Below are 14,489 nucleotides of genomic sequence, written 5' to 3' on the forward strand. Positions count from 1 at the left end.
CATAACCATGGCATTATTTTCAGAAAATAAATATTTTTGTAGTCACCATTTTCTTACGTTCAATCAAATCAATTTCACATTACTGGATAGAAAACTAGAGAAATAAAAAAGAAAATATCTTATACCAGTGTAGTGGAAAGAACATCTGGAGACTGACAGTCTGGAGTTCGAATCCTGATAACAACACTGATTGGCTGTGTAATTACAAGCATTTTATTATCCTCAGTTTTGTCATCTATGATACAGGACAAATTATACTTATTTAGAGGATTCTTGAAAAGCTTAAATATGACACCATGTATAAAGCCTGTTGCAAAGTAGCAGCCTTATAACTCCAGATGTGTGGGACTTTATCTCCTATCCTCTTCACATATTATAAGCAATTATTAAATAGTCGATGATTTGAATATAATTCATTTGACAGAAAAATAAAAAAATAATTCTTATTTACTGAATATAAAGTTATAGAATCAGATATCATTCTCATTGCCTAGTCTGCCCATCACCTGCTTTAGCATTATGGCTAGAAAGCAATGGGTTGGAAAAGAACTCTGGGATAGCCGGCCTCTGAGATAGTGCCCAATGATTCCCAGCTCCTAGTAGTCACCTTCCTGTGTGGTTCCCTCTCACATTGAGTCGGGACAACCAGTGTAATCAATAGGGTATTATGGAAATGGTGAGGTGGGCTTCCGAAGCTAGGTCATATGAAAATATGCAGATTCTACATTGCTCTATCTTGGATTACCTGCTCTAGAGGAAACAAACTGTAAGGAGGACACTTAGATATTCCTAAGTGAGAGGTCCACGTGGTGAGAAACTGAGGCCTCCTGCCAACAACCAACAATAACTCATCATTCATATAAATAGGCCGTCTTGGAAGGAAATCCTCCAGCCCCAGTCAAGCTTTCAGATGATGCAGCCCTGGTAAAAATTTTGACTGTAATCTCATCAGAGATCTTGAGCCAAAACTACCCAGCAAGACTGCTCTCCAATTCCTGACCTACAGAAACAGTGTGAGATAAAAAAATGTTTATTGTTTTAGGTCACTAAGACAGGGTAAGTTGTTATACAGCAATAGATAACTAATATAAAGCTCCAACAAACCATGCATCCATCCAGAGTCCATTTTATAGTTTCCTCTTGTCAGTCAGCTCTCTTTAACCATAATATTTCCTGCCAGAACTTAAGTTGTATTTATGTATTGAGGCTAAGTGGCACACTTTGCTTAAAGTAAAAAGATTAGAAATACAAGTTCGAATTTGCTTTTGCCTTTTAATATGCTCATATAATTTCAGAGTTGGAAGAGACCTTCAAGTTATCTAGCATAATTATCTGTCTGCTCAATTCAGAATTCATGTAGACATTCAGTTTCCTAGTGAATATTTAAATAGTATGCTTATGAGAAAATGTCCCTCCTCCCTCCCAGCATTATTTAAATGTATCTGTTATGTCTCTAAGTAGTTATTTCAACTATTCCTCATTTAACATTGTTTTCAGATCACAAATACAGAATTCTCTCTTTAGTATGTTCTTCTGTTTATCAATTTACTCTTTGATATCTATCCTACTAATAAAATTTTGTGGATATTAGCCATCTAATCTAGTGATTAAGAGAGAACGTGTGTGTGTGTGTGTGTGTGTGTGTGTGTGTGTGTGTGTGTGTGTGTGTGATTTTTTTTCATTCACATCATGCTCTTGGCTTTTACTGATCTCACAGCTGCCAATCCCCTAGATTAAATTTCAGTTGAGTCAGGTCTCCTATTCCCTGTATCCTTGCATTTGACTCCTGATACATAAGGTGGGTCTTTATGTTCATGCCTAATCAATCTCATCTTGTTGATTACATTTCATTGTTGTGATCTGAAGTAACTATTTTGATTTTAGATTATATCAATCATCCCTATTCCTTCTTCAAAGCTTTGGATCTTTTGAAATTCCAATGAAACTACCTGTAATATTGTTATCAAATCAACTGCATAAAAAGTGTATGTATAATTTTTATATAAACTGTTATATATGCTTTTTATATATACATATATTGGTATCTATATCTATATCTAGATTTAAATATAGAGAGAGAAAAAGAGAGAGAGAATATTAGAGCCAAGTAATGAAATCTCCTATGAGGAAATCTATCTGCAAACCTATTAGCATTGAGGTTCCTAACATCCAAAACAAGAAATGTGACGATTTGCCAGTTTCTATAATGAAATCAAAGAGAATGATCTTCTTTGCCCAGTGTTTTGAGAAGCACGTGTTGTAAGGGATTTTGTAAAAGGGGAACTAAGCATTATAATAAAAGTTAGTACTTTTTTCTAGAAGGGAAGGTGCTTCCCCACAAAATATGATTTCTACAGCTTCTGAATGTACAGAACTTGAGAACATATCTTTGAGAAAAGAAGCCTGTAGTTTTCCCAGTGATACAGGGTGTCCTTCTGGAGAGCACATATATGCATGTGTGTGTGTGCGCGTGTGTGTGTGTGTGTGCATGTGTGTCTATGTGAGGTTACATGGCAAAGCGAAATTAAGACGGCAGATTGAATTGAGGTTGCTAATCAGCTGATCTTAAAATAAGGAGCTTATCCTGGATTTTTCTGGTGAGCCCAATATAATCACAAAGGTCCTTATAAGTAGAAGAGAGAGGCTAACTAGTAGATCAGAGTGATGCAATATGAGAAAGACTCAATCTGTTGTTACTGGTTTGAAGATGAAGGGAAGGGGCCATGAGCCAGGGAATGCAGGTGGCCTCTAGAAGCTGGAAAAGGTAGAAGATGGAGTCTCCTTTAGAGCCTTCAGAAGGGAACACAGCTCTGCCAACACCTTTATTTTAGTCAGTGAGACTCCTGTCAGACTTAAAACATACAGAATGTAAGATGATGAGTTTGTATTGTTTCGAGACACTACGTTTGTGGTAATTTGTTACAATAGCAATAGAAAATAAATATGCAATCCCCCCTCACCCTCAAACCTTCAATGGATACCTAATAACAGGCAAGAAAGCAGAATGTGAGGGGTCAAGCCCCCACTGTGTGGTAATAAAAATCAGATAAGATTTATTAATGAGAAACCAATGGAACATGTGCCAACAGGAAATCAAATGTAGATAAACAGGTCATAAGCTACAATGATCACTTACAAGAGTATGAACAGGTCATAATTATCTGGTAGATTATTGTAGAAATTTGCAAACATAACACAAAGAGGGAATAAACAACTTTGAGTTGACTATAAAAAGGCAGTGTTCCTTAAGAGTCATCAAATTATTATTTTGGGTTCATCTAAGTAGCATGATAATAGGTTATACCCCTGTATTGGCCAAAAATCTTCTTGTGAAATATACAAGAAAAAATAAAAAAGAGAATTCAAAGGAGGAGAAGGGAGGGTGGGAGGGGGAGGGGAGGAAGGAAAAAGAAAATGAGAAGAAAGAAGTAGAAGAGACAGAAATATATGATGATGTTAATACCTGGAAATAACCTAAAAATGTTGGGATGGAACACTGGGGCATGGAAAGAAAAATAGAAAGACAGTTCAGTGAGTGGCTTCACATCCAGCAGGATCATCACCAGGTACAAACTGAAGTCTCTACTATGTCCTCAAAGCTATCTTTCATGAGTCCACCTTTCCATATTTTCCCTCTGTGCCATCCTCGCCTCTAATTCTTTCTCTGAGAATGTTACCAAATTTGCCCTTATATAAAAGTTCTTAGTCTGCTCAGCATCCCAGAAGGAGGGCATTATGTAGATTTTCTTAAGTTAACAATTAGAATAACGAACCAAGATGAACACAGTCCAAAATAAAAAGGAAATCAATACTTATGAAGGGTTAATGTCATGCCAGACACTGTGCTAAGGAGTTGATATATTAAATGAATCATCTCATTTAACCCCCTCACCTTTATGTGGTAACTATAAATATCCTGATCAGGAAACTGAGTATCATAGGGATAAAGCATCTTGCCCAAGGTCACACAGCTAACAATCGCAAAGGTAAGAACCTGGCTTTGCAGAAAGGCAGTGTTAAAGGGTATTACTTGATGTTAAAGTACAGGAAAGTGACCTGTCTATGAGGAAGGGCTTGGAAATCAATAGTCCTTGCTAGGAATTCCAGTGTGCTCCCTGGCAGGGTATCTTCAGGTTTATAAAGAACAGATTAGACAATTTATACCTATGCCCTAACTTATGGTTAACTATAAGTTATGACATAGGTAAAAAATCCAAATCATCCAAGCCTATCATTAGAATCCATTGTGTATGGTTTCCCAAGAGGAAATAGAGATGAAAATTAAGCTGGCCAAATTGGGGGTGGGGGGTGAATCCATAAAGTCTGGGAAGCACCATTCTATTTAAAGAATCAACAAAGTTAGAGACATTAAGATGTAAGTAAAGCAAAGAGATTTAGCTTGGTGAGGGGAGGAGAGGTGCAAAACAAACACTCATGAAAGGGAGAGTCAAAGACAAGTATTTAGCATGATATAATGCAAAGAAAGTCCAGTCAAGGTAGCAACCAAGGCTCAGAGACAAAATCAAAGATTCTGAAGCCTGCTGTTTTGTCAATTAGCCAAAGCACACTTCCCACTTATTCAAATAAAAATGAAAAAAATCTGAGCTTCTCTGAGCTCTGCCCTGAGACAAACTGCCCTGGTAATAAATGTCAAACATCACATGGAAATGCTGTGTGCCTGAGAAAGCACCCAATCTTTTATTCATTCCATTCCACAAACACATATTGAACACTAACGGAGTCCCAAGAACTGTTGACAACACTGGTGATGTACAGGATAGTAAGACATACTCCCTGTCCAATCGGAGCTCAGAGGCTAGTGAAATCAGACTGCAAATTTCAAGAGCTCAAAGTATACACAAGAGTTCACCAGAGCAGAATAAAGGAAACTAAACATTTTAGGCAGTAATCCCGCATCTGGGAATACACATTAAGGAAACAGATTTTTAAATAGATCTTTAAAGATATTTAAAGCAGATTTATTCTGAAGTTCAAACCTAGAAACAATCCACATATTCAACCACTGAAGAATGGTTAAGAAAATTTTATGTTGATTCAATAGTTTATTTGACTATTTTTGATCTATAAGGGGTAATTTCACATCATTTAATCCAATGGCATTTCAACCTAATGAAAGTTATTCCAATGAAATGGATGAAAATCTGTGAAGACTATGTAGAAATAGAGAAAAAGAATTCATGAAATAATGGCAGGTGAAATACAAAGCACAAAAATTCCATGTGTAATTTAAATTCAAGCATGAAAAATATATTTCCATATTAACAAAGATTAAAAAGAAAATAGAGAAATGAGAGTAGTTGTAACAGAATAGCCAGAAGCAAAGAGAATATTAAAAATCCATTCATGTCATTTTAATTTATATACATGTGTATAGATACAATGTATGTATGTATATATACACACATAAACATAAAGTGTGGTGAACCAAGGTGATATTAAGTTAATCAGAATCCTTTAAAAATGGTTTAGTAGGTTATATAAGGTATTCTATTTTATGTAAGTCTGAAAAAACACATTAACCTATTTCTCCAGGGGAAAAACAAAGTTAACTGATTTTATTCTTAAATAGAAATATCAACTAGAAGCCAGCTGAAGAGGGAGCAATTTGCATGCTATGAAGCAGTGGGTTCTAGGAGGAAAAGTCCCAGAACATATGTTTATTCCTGCTGCTGTCATGGTATCTGAATCCAAGATGTGATGTGCTTAATTATATTTGACACGGCTTTGAAATTCTTGTGTTGTGATATGGGGAATACTTATTTTTTTCTGTATCTTGGGTCTTGTGTCATCTCTTTTGGGCCTGATATCTTTCTGCTTGATCAAAGGCAAGGGTCTAGGTAAAGGCATCAACTTGAGATGGTATTATATCCAATGGAGATTTGCTGTGTCCACATACTCGAAAGTGCATTGTAATAGGCTGCTGGGGGTGACGGAGACACCTTTGTACATGGGGGCATCTAAGGGTATCTGTTAGAGTTGAATCAGGGTAGGCTAGGTTATTCTACAGAAACAAATAGCTCTCCAATCTTAGAGGTTTAAACCAACAAAAGTATATTCTTTGTTTTGTTACATGGGCATCATAGCTTGGCGTAGGGGTTTCTCATTGTCGTAAGTCAAGGAACCAGGTTAACAGAGCGGTCACTATCTCAAACATTGACAGCCACTGTTCCAGAGACAAAACGGCACTCTGGGGGTTTTTTCACTGGTCTGGTGATTCATTACTCATAATTCACTTGCTGGAATGAGTCACAAGTCTATATCAATGATAAGAGCCCAGGAAATACAATCCTACTGTGTGTTCAGAAGGCACAGAACTGGAAATGCTTGTTAAACATCGTTAATGACTACCACTAGAGTCCCTCTTTCCTCATTGTCTATTTTTAACAGAGGCATGAGACATTAGATGTGATGCTGGCAGTGCCTTTAAATACCATCTCAAAGAGATATTCTGCAGGGTTACAGGTCATCAACAATCAGGAGGAGGTCTAAAGACTAGCAACACAATTTTAAGAGACTGGTGGGTCTGGTGGATAAAGGAAGATTAGAAGAATTAAATATGTATAGTTTGGCTGAGCAGACACAGTAGGGAGCAACAGTGGGTGGTAGAGGTGGACATGGTAGCAATCTAAAAATATCCATAAGATGTGAAGGATCAGAAGGGAGAATTATTTAGCATGAAAATCAGAAAGTATCACTAGACATTCTAGAGATAGATGTGAGAAAATAGGCTCTGGTATTATGAAATTGGACAAACTGTTAACAGTATAAATAAAGTAACAGAGACGAAAGCATTATTGAATACTTTTTACTTGAGAAGATAGGGGGGGAAATCCAGTGGATGAGAACTGGAGATGTCCAGGGATGGAGACAAAGAACACCTGGGGTAAACCCGACCTCTCCATATTCATGCTAAAGATTCATGATTACTAGTCAGATTCCCACTGGAGAGGCAGGATAGAAGCAGGTACATCCTCTTGATAACATCTCTCAAAGTTTAGAGCAACTGACGTTCTAGTACACTAAGGAGCACTTTATGATGAGCCTTCCCTCTATTCTAGTATGGGGAAGATTCCAGAACCTACTTATATATAATATTTGGAGTATGTTTAGAAAAGAAGTCTTAATATCCACTATAATTATAGCTACTTACGGTGCTTCTATAAGGAACACTTTCAAAGTCTAGAACCACAGATTTTAATACGTCCTAACACTGATATTCAGGTACTGATAGGTTTTCTCAAACCTTCCATGCTGTCATGGTGGCTGTTTCACAGGTGGCAGAATTTAGATTTATGTCTCCCCTTTACTTTCTTTCATCTTCACATCAGAGATTTGCCTGACTCATTTTGTGAAGTTTAAAATTGAAATGAAATGGGGAGAAATGAGCACCTTTAGATACCTGAGTGTGTGCATTTTAGGAGGCTACCAGCTGGTTCCTCATTAGTCATTTCCTGTATTAACATGAGAAGAGTTCGATCATTTACTTTTCCCTAGCTTGTTTTTCAAACAGGAAAGATGAAGGATCTTATTTATCTTAATTTTTGATGAAAATTGCATGTTTTTAAGAGTTAAGAGATTCTAATCCACAGCCCTTGATAAGAGTAAAACAGGAGTAAACTTGCTTCGGGATGACATAAAACCAAAATAACCAGAAAAAATTTTAATCTTTGGGCCTCTAAGAGTAACTGCAGATAAAGAAGAGCCAGCAATGCCATGCTGATGTGTTAATACTGAGGCCTTTTCTCTAGTCATTTAAAGCCAGAGGGAATGATTTGCATGATATAAATCAGCGCTGATTTCTTTATCTATGCTATTTTTGAGGAAGAAATTTACCTTCCTAAATGCCAATTACCATCTCTACCCTATAAGATGAGCCCACCTCATACCTAGTCCATGCCCAAGGATGGACAGTTATCTTTTTTTTTTTAAATCAACTTCATTGAGGTATAATTTACATACAGCATATTGCACTTGTTTAAAGTATACAGTTTAATGAGTTCTGACAAATACATACACCTGTGTAGCTACCACCAAAATCAAGACATATAACAGCCTTAACTTTTCTTTAGAAAAAACTATTTCTGTTGTTTCTGAAGACTTACATTTGCCTAATGTGGGAGGAAAAAAAAATTCAATCCAAATCAGTAATTTTAGGATGGGGTAAGGAGATAAGGAGCGTTTTCATCTGGAACCGTAGTTCACTGCATAGGAACAGAAGGTTACAAGCCCTATGGAAAAAAAGAAAAAAGTAAAGCAGGTGAAAGGATCAGAAATGCAAGGACGGGAGTGGCCATGATTTGCAGTTTTCAGTACAAAATTAGTCTAGCAAGCTTTCACTGAGAAGGTAAGACTTGAACGGGGGAGGGGCGGCGGGGGGGGAGTAGATCAGGCTGCTTTCACGGGAAAAAGAATTCCGGGCAAAGGGGACAGCCATAGCGCAGGTCCTAACACAGGAATATACCTAGGATATTCACGGAACACCAAGGAGGTGATGTGGCTGGAATATGATGAGAAGCAAGCAGCAGGAAAGGAGATCAGAGGAAGAAATTTATCTTCCTTAATGCCAGAAGGTCAGAGCGGTTATAAAGAAATCAAACCACGTTGGGTCTAGGAGAACATTGGACGACTTTGGTTATTATTGTTATTCTACCATGTCATGTGGTGGTTTGGACGAAGACCCAGGGGCCAGCAAGGTCACTAGCCAAGGAAAAAGTGTCAGGTATGTATTAGTCTTGGTCCATGATCCGACAAGATAGAGCAGCAAAGGCCAGCAAGGGATGAATGAGTTAAAAGGCAGGCCAGAAAAACACAGTTCCAGAAAAGAAGCCAGGAGGCCCAGGAGACATGAAATTGTGTTGCTGATGCTCATGGCAGAAGTTAAGAGAAGTACTCTCTTGAGCCCCTGAGGAAGAAAAGTTCTTTCCCAGCCTTTTCAAAGAAGAAGCATTTTACCACCTCCCTTAAATGAAGAGTATAAATAAAAGAAATACCGCCTACTCACATCTGAAAGGTTGCCAACTCCCGTTCTGTAAGAATCCCAGGATCTTTTCAGCAAGAGGCTGCATTCTAATCTTAAAATGCATCATGTCATTTTGCACAATTTCAACCATTTAGGTCTTCTGAGCCTTTGAGCCACAATTTCATTTTCAAATGAACACCCAAATCCAATTTTTTAAAAATAGTTATCTGATGAGTCAATCAAAAGGAGTAAATTTCTCATTGCCTTACTGTCAGTGTCAGGAAATTGGTCTCTTTTCAGTAAAACACAAAATTGCTTTGTTAGTTGAGTATATAAAAACGCCACAGGATTTATGTTCTTTCCTCAACACATGCCTGGGTAATCCCATTAGCAGCTGTAGGGGTTGCAACAATCCACACAAGGGAGAAATAGAAGCTTCACAGGGGTAAGGCAACAATAAGCAACAGAGACACCCCAACGAGTCATTTTGCTGACACTGCATGATCTGCTTGTCTGTGCCTCAGTTGCTCCATCTGGCTAATGGGTATGATTTTGCGCTCTTCTGTCTAAAAAGTGTAGGATAACTAATTAAGGGTTTATACTAATAGTTATAAATGTACAGGCCTCATACTATATATCTAGCATAATCTGATAGCTATAAATGTACTGGCCTCATACTATATATCTAGCATAATCTGATAGCTATAAATGTATTGGCCTCATACTATATATCTAGCATAATCTGATAGCTATAAATGTACTGGCCTCATACTATATATCTAGCATAATCTAAGTAAGATATGGACCATACAACAGCAGCATAGGTACCAACTGTGTGTCTGGTAGAAATGCAGGACCTGGGCCTAATGCTTAACCTGCTGAATCTGAACCTGCATTTTAATAAGATCCCCATTTTGCACATTAAAGTTTGAGAAACACAGTGCTGTTTTTTTAAAACCTAATTTAATCTTTGCTACAGCACCATGTGGTAGACAGAATCATCCCCATTTTATTGAGTAAGAAGTTGAGGTTCAGTCTGGATATGACTTGCTCCAACTCAATTAAGCACCAAAACCAGGATTCAGACTAAGGTATAACTAAATCCAAAAGTTACATGCTGTTTCCAGTAATATATCACTACCTCATGATATATGTGGCCAAGAGAACAAGAATGAGGGAAGAAATGAGGGGAAATCTTCATGCTTTACCTCATCATGATGGTTATAAGAAAAAGGCCACCATTAGCATGTGGGAAAAGCCATTAGGGTGTGTAAGAGAGAAATGTCATCTCAATATAAAACAGATCTAGTAGGAGAAACTGTAATTAAGGAGGATAGAGAAGTCTTCTAGAGGACCACAAACCAATACCCTTCCACAATGTATTTTGTATAGTAAAAGGACATACACACACACACACACACACATACACAGACACACACACACACACACACACACACACACACACACACACACACACACCACTTTCCTTAAGAAAATCAAATCCTGCTCGGCATGAATATGTATAATTAGATGTTCCCTGGGAGTGAGAAGTAGTAATTAATTCAGTGTTAAACATCACAATCTATTACTTGAACTCCATAGCAACCATGGTTGCCAATAGAGAGAAAACAAAATTTCAGAGCCTATTTTTAAATGATTACATTGAAATTTTAAAAATGTGTAAAAGCTGGCACTTGCTATTTTTAGACTAAAACAATAGCCATTAACACAGGGAGTAAAGAAGGCTGCTAATGAACACGGGCAAAAGGAAAGGAAATCTCCTGTGAACTAACCTCAACCGTTATGTGGACAGAATGATTCTGACCCTGCCTAAAGCACTGAGCCCAGCTGCTCACTCTGGGAGAGAAAATTGTTCTTTCAGGCCAAGAAGAGATACATTAATAATTTCTCTAAGCAGTCTTTGGAATCAAACTGAACTAGATTTGATTCCCAGCCTTATCATGCAATGTGTTTTCTTAGATAAATTGCTTACTACATTGAGCTTTAATTCTTTCATCCGTTATAATGGAGGAAATAATAGCTATTTCATAAGATTTTTAAAAGAATTCGGTGTAAAATTCCCAACACAGGATGTTGTAGATTGTGTTCCCCTGAAAGCAGAGTCCGAGTTTAGCATTCGAGGATATTTATGGGGCAATGCCCTTGGGGGTCACTGGAAGGGAAGGAAGTAGGATTGGGCAGGAGACCTTATGCTGTGATGAAGACCCAACAACAGACTTGGCTGATCTCTTGGAAAGCTCTGGAGCTGACATGGCCTGACAGAGCTGTCCGATAGCGGGTAGATATGGCCAGGACATTTATCCCACATCCATCAGTCAGTCAATAGATATAGGCTGCTCGGGGAAGGACATGACCTTGGTAAGGGGGCTCTCTACAGCTGACTCAGTCCCTGATGGGGCTGACAGCATCCTCAGCAGCTGGGCAACAAATTCTTTGAAGGGGTATCTGAGTGCCACATCTCTATATCCCACACACACTATGCAAATAAAGTTTGCTTTATTTCCCTTACATATGTAATCCTTACTAATAGAGGCTCTGGTTTCCAGAAAACCCCCATTATGATTAACACGCTAACAATTTGTATCCTTAAAAATAATTTTTAGTAGTTCGTTAGATCCTGGGCTCTGGGAGTTTGAAAGCACACTCACCTCATTTCAACTTTTTAATAATTCTATGAAGTAATGTTCATCTCTATTTTACAGCTGAAGAAGCAAGTGCAGAGAGTGAGAAGAAACAGTTCTGACAAGCAGTTGACAGTGAAAGGACACGATATTGGACAGGATTTTAATGGCAAGTCTTGCTATACCATTGCCGTGCCTGTCCAACATCAACTCAATCCATCAACAAATGAACAACAGGGTGTCAAGGGAGCTGTGTCCCTTTCTTCTCATTTGTTGAGAAAGGTGACTCATGTTATCTTGCCAACTCACTTAACCTTTGTGCCACAATGTTCTCACATTTTAAAATGTAATCAATCCATGTCTCCTCCCTCAACCCCTGTTCCTGAAAATTGTGGAAAAAGAATGTGGATTACAGAACCCCTAAAGCCCCTTTCGGCTTGAGAATTTCCTGTTGATAATCCAGCATACGAATTGATGGGGGTATAATGTACTTTGAGGCAAGCTTAGAATAAAGTCTACTTCAGTTATGATTTCTTGGTTCTAAGCAATAGAAATTAGCATTGGCCAATTTATACAAAAGAGCATTTGCGGGAGAATATTAGGAATTTAGGGAATCAGTGGAAGGCTGGAGGACTGGGCTCAGGAACTGGCAGGACTACACAACCCTGGGTGGTTAGCAACCAGGAAGCCAGCAACCTCCTTACTGCAAGGCTGGACAGATGCTGTCCATTCTCCTACTATAGCCGCTGTGACGAATGACTCCCAAAGACTCCTTCCACTCTTCATCACTGACTCAAGATGGAAGGACTGGAGAAAAATCATCTGTTTGGCTGCCCCAGGCTATACCAGGGAGAGGACAGAGAGAGCATAATTATACTGGTTTCCATTGTAGATGAGGGCACATGGAATTTTTCTCCCACTGAGGCTACACAAACTGGGGTAGATTTCATTTCACGAAAGGAAACTGGGGTACATTTGGAAGGAGTAATATAGCTGTGCACTACAGGGCAAATTCTCACGTTTATTATTGCAGGTTGCCCACTCAGTCTTATGTTCACAAATCAAGTCAACTTATTCTTTATATTCTTACGTTGTAGAAATCCTTTCAGGATCCTGCTTCCCAGATCCCCAGGTCTCTCCAGGGGTTCTTATGCCTCTGTTTGGAAAATAGAAAAAACTTGACAAATCAACCCTGTGTATCTCTTCAAAGAATTGCCTATTCCCTCATTACCAATAGAAGTGTAATACTAAATAACATTTCCATAAAGTAAGGAGGATTTGGTAAATAGTCCAATAATCTCAGGAAATTACTGTTTAACATGTATGCCTAATAACCAGAGTAGAAAAAGCCATTAATTCCCAAATTCCATAAATTCAGAAAAACTGGCTTTGCAAAACAAAGTAAAATTGATCTGATGCATTGCCTAATTATGTGAAATACAACTTTTTTTTAGGTTCTAAAGTAAACTATTTGGATGGTTGACCTCCCATCAGGCTACAACGAAAGATATTTGGTAATGCTTCTGTAGGAGTCCTACCAGAGTCCTTTTCTACTATTTGGAATTTGTTTCCTTGTCAAGAAATCCCAAAGAAGGATTTTTATGTATTCCTTATGCTGGCTGCTCTGAACCTTAGACCAGCATAGGCCAACAACTAACTGTAACTCCAGCCTTAGCTCACCAGATCACTTTCTAAAGTGATGAATTAAGAAAGGTTAGAAAATATTAATTCCTCTTCTCCTCAAAGATCCATTCTATTCCTGTATTCCCACATAATTTAGAACTTAACTTAAAAAGGAAGAGAGAATTTTACCATGAGTTTGCTTATTCGCTGTCAAAGTTGATGTCCTTGACTGCCTTGGGGAGTTGACTGGCTTTTCTATCTGCACAGGGAACCAAATGCCTACTCAGACCCAGTTTTACAGAGTCATCAGGTACCTTGCTTGGATAGATGTAACATATATCCAGGTCATTGCCTCACTCCTGCAGTCCCAGAAAATTTCATCTACTTATATGATCTCTTAATAATTGGGAAATGCTCCTGTTTCACATTCTTCAACATCTTTTTTTTTTTTTCATCCAGTACTGGATCTCGAAAATAATTTCCCTACTTTGAAGCAAGGAGGCAGAAATAAGTGGCAACTCTCACATCACAAGTCTTTTTCTTATAATGCAAGAAAAAGAGGAAGGAAACTAACATGTATTAAATGCCTAGTATGTGCCAAGCACAGTGCTAGATGATTCACCTATCGTTTAATCCTCATTGCAACCCTGCAGGCTGCTGAGTTATTTTCACCGAATGAACATTTGGAAATGTTAGCAATTTGCCTAAGATCTCATAGCCTGTAATTGGCAGAGCTGTATCTGACCCTAATTTCAACACTCTTGAGCCTTCCACTATGGCACTGCCAGCAAGCCATGAGTTTGACGGTGTCACTGTTCAGAAATCAGCCTCTTGACGACTGTCACATCAATACAGACACAACCACCAAAAGTTGTTGAGATTAAAATGTGCCATGTATTCTGACTATATACAGGGTCAGGACTTTCATTTTCACTGAGCATATGGACATTAAATACCTTCCTGAAAGCAAAAAATGAAGAATGAGCTTTAGAGCATCACTGAGGTACTTTCTAATGAATGTGAAAATAACTGAAGTTGTAAAATCATGTTGTGATCACACCCTCCTTTAAGGTTAGGCATGATGGACAAGCTGCTTTCATCAGCGACATTGCAAAATATTGAAAGATAAGCACATATGTGGGGTTTAAATAAGATCATACATCAAAACTCTATTTTGTTTCTAGTATGATATAAAGTATAGCAAGCTAGATATAACTTCTCTTCATTTATTTAAATTAAAAAAG

General features: G+C 38.0%; 1 protein-coding gene across 2 annotated transcripts in view; it reads right to left on the bottom strand.

Moving 5' to 3' along the window:
- The window catches only part of CPNE4 (copine 4), a 412,001-nt gene that overhangs the window by 220,036 nt on the left and 177,476 nt on the right, over positions 1-14,489 (bottom strand). The window lies entirely within an intron of this gene.

This window comes from Pteropus medius, unplaced genomic scaffold, assembly GCF_902729225.1.
Source record: "Pteropus medius unplaced genomic scaffold, Ma_sr-lr_union100, whole genome shotgun sequence".
NCBI lineage: Eukaryota > Metazoa > Chordata > Mammalia > Chiroptera > Pteropodidae > Pteropus > Pteropus medius.